We start from the raw sequence: 2,131 nt of genomic DNA on the forward strand, positions 1-2,131 counted from the left end.
AAATAACTGTACACATTTAAGTATTTTTTTAAATTAAACACAATCTTTAAAAAGTTGGTGATTGGTCTTTGTGGTTCTTAGTAATAAGTTCTGTCTTATTTTTTCACATAATATAAATTATATTCTTATGCAGGATTGCATTAAGACCCAGTAGTTCTTAAACAATGTCACCAAATAACCATATAAATCCCAAATACAGCAAAGGTGAACAATCTTCATAGTGCACTTTCATATCATTGAAGTTGAAGCTGCAACTTTTGGATATTTTTCCACTTCAATGTGAAGTAGATCGTTAGGGTTTCATTAGTGGCTTTATTATGTGACTTTTTGAAAGAAAAAGTTCACAGTTCTCAGATAAGACCTTTTTATGTACATCATACAGTCCAAGGATGTTTTAAATACTCAAATGCTCTTTAGTACATGAAATCTCTCAATGCAACTGTAATAAATAAACGTCTACATTCTTGGCTATATTACCAGTATATCCTGGAACCAAAGTAAGATGATTTTCCTGTTCCCACAATCAACTTAACTGTTGTTTTAAAATCTGAATATTTCCATCATAATTTCTGGTTTAAATGATAGTTCTGACCATCATCTTTTTATGACTGCTTTAAGCCAGTTCAAACCAACTATAACAAATTCTTCAGATTTGCTTTTAAGTAGTGGCTTTACTAGAGGAACAAGTCTACATAACTGCAAAGTGAGATTTATTGTTTTTCTTCCTGTAAACTATTGGTGAGTTTACAGGAAGGCAGTCTACCACAACTCCAAGATCTTCTGTCCTCACCAAATAAACTACAAGTTCACTTATACTACTGTTTCTCCAGAAAGTTAAAGCTACATTCAGTTTCAAATTCTTGCTGAACAAAACTTGGGCCATTGTTTCATGTTCCTGAGCAACCTCAGAAAAATACCCACTATGTTTTGATGATGGGCTTTCTGTCTGCGAAGAACCAGAATCACTGGAGTTAACCAAATATGTTCGACTATCATAGCGTAATTTTTCAAGCAGGTGGTCCGCACAAGCCAGGCCAGTTTATTTTCTTTATTTGCCATGTCACAGCCCCCACTTCTAGGAGACTGTTTTTTCCTGTAACAAGGATTTGGAAAGGGATGATGCGCTTTCTTTCTGTGATAGAACACCTTCTGTAGTTTATCTGGACTTTTCACAGCTTGTCCAACTGCTCTATTTATGAAAGCAGCCGGCTGTTTTGGAGATTTCTTAACCTCTTTCATATTTTTTTTAGTAAAATTAGAGATCCTTTTTCTAGGAAGATCAGTGGAATGATCCTCATTATTTTTACAAAAGTTTCAGTTTTTAACATTGTGAGTTGCAGATGCCATAATCTCTTAAGTACCTGCTCCTCATGGTGCAGCAGCAACTCAGCCCAGCTCCAGCACTGAGGATCCATGCCTGGCAGCCTAGTGTCCCTGGACTCCCTGGCCGTGTCTCACTCTGGGCCTTTCAAAAGCAGCTGTGCGAGTGCCTGGCTGGGTAGCTTGCTTTCTTTTTTCTTTACTGAAATATTTTAAAGCAAATCCTAGGAATCAATGTCATTTTACCCTACACACTAAAGTGTGCAGCTCTGAAAGTTATGGACATTTTAATATATAACTGCAATGTCATTAATACACTTTTTCTTTTTTTGGATGGGGGTTAGGGTCTCGCTCTGTCTGTCATGCTGGAGTATAGTGGCACAATGACAACTCACTGCAGCCTCGATCTACTGGGCTCAGGTGATCCTTCTGCCTTAGCCTTTCAAGTAGCTGGGACTACAGGCGCATGCCACTGCATGCAGCTAACTTTTTGGTTTTTTTAGAGATAAGGTCTTGCTATGTTGCCTAGGCTGGTCTCAAACTTCTGGTCTCAAGCAGTCCTCCTGCCTCACCCTCCCAGAATGCCAGGATTACAGGTGTGAGCCACTGCACCCAGTCCATTAATACATTTAATGGTTTTCAATAATTCCTTGGTATCACCTGATTTTTTTTTAACTATTATTTTTAAAACCTTTATTTCTACTCCAAGAATCTAATAAAGCTCATGGGTATTTGGACTCTAACCACTGTAATTTTTCACTTTGGCACACAATATACATATTTTAGTAATAAGCAAAGAATAAGGGAGTCG

General features: G+C 37.4%; 1 pseudogene; it reads right to left on the reverse strand.

Annotated features, from left to right (window-relative positions):
- Window positions 1–430: 430 nt before the first annotated feature.
- LOC103265857 lies at window positions 431–1,347 on the reverse strand (annotated as a pseudogene).
- Window positions 1,348–2,131: the final 784 nt, after the last annotated feature.

The sequence above is a fragment of the Carlito syrichta genome, unplaced genomic scaffold (genome assembly GCF_000164805.1).
Source record: "Carlito syrichta isolate Samal-C Ts95f unplaced genomic scaffold, Tarsius_syrichta-2.0.1 Scaffold306891, whole genome shotgun sequence".
In the NCBI taxonomy this organism is placed as follows: Eukaryota; Metazoa; Chordata; class Mammalia; order Primates; family Tarsiidae; genus Carlito; species Carlito syrichta.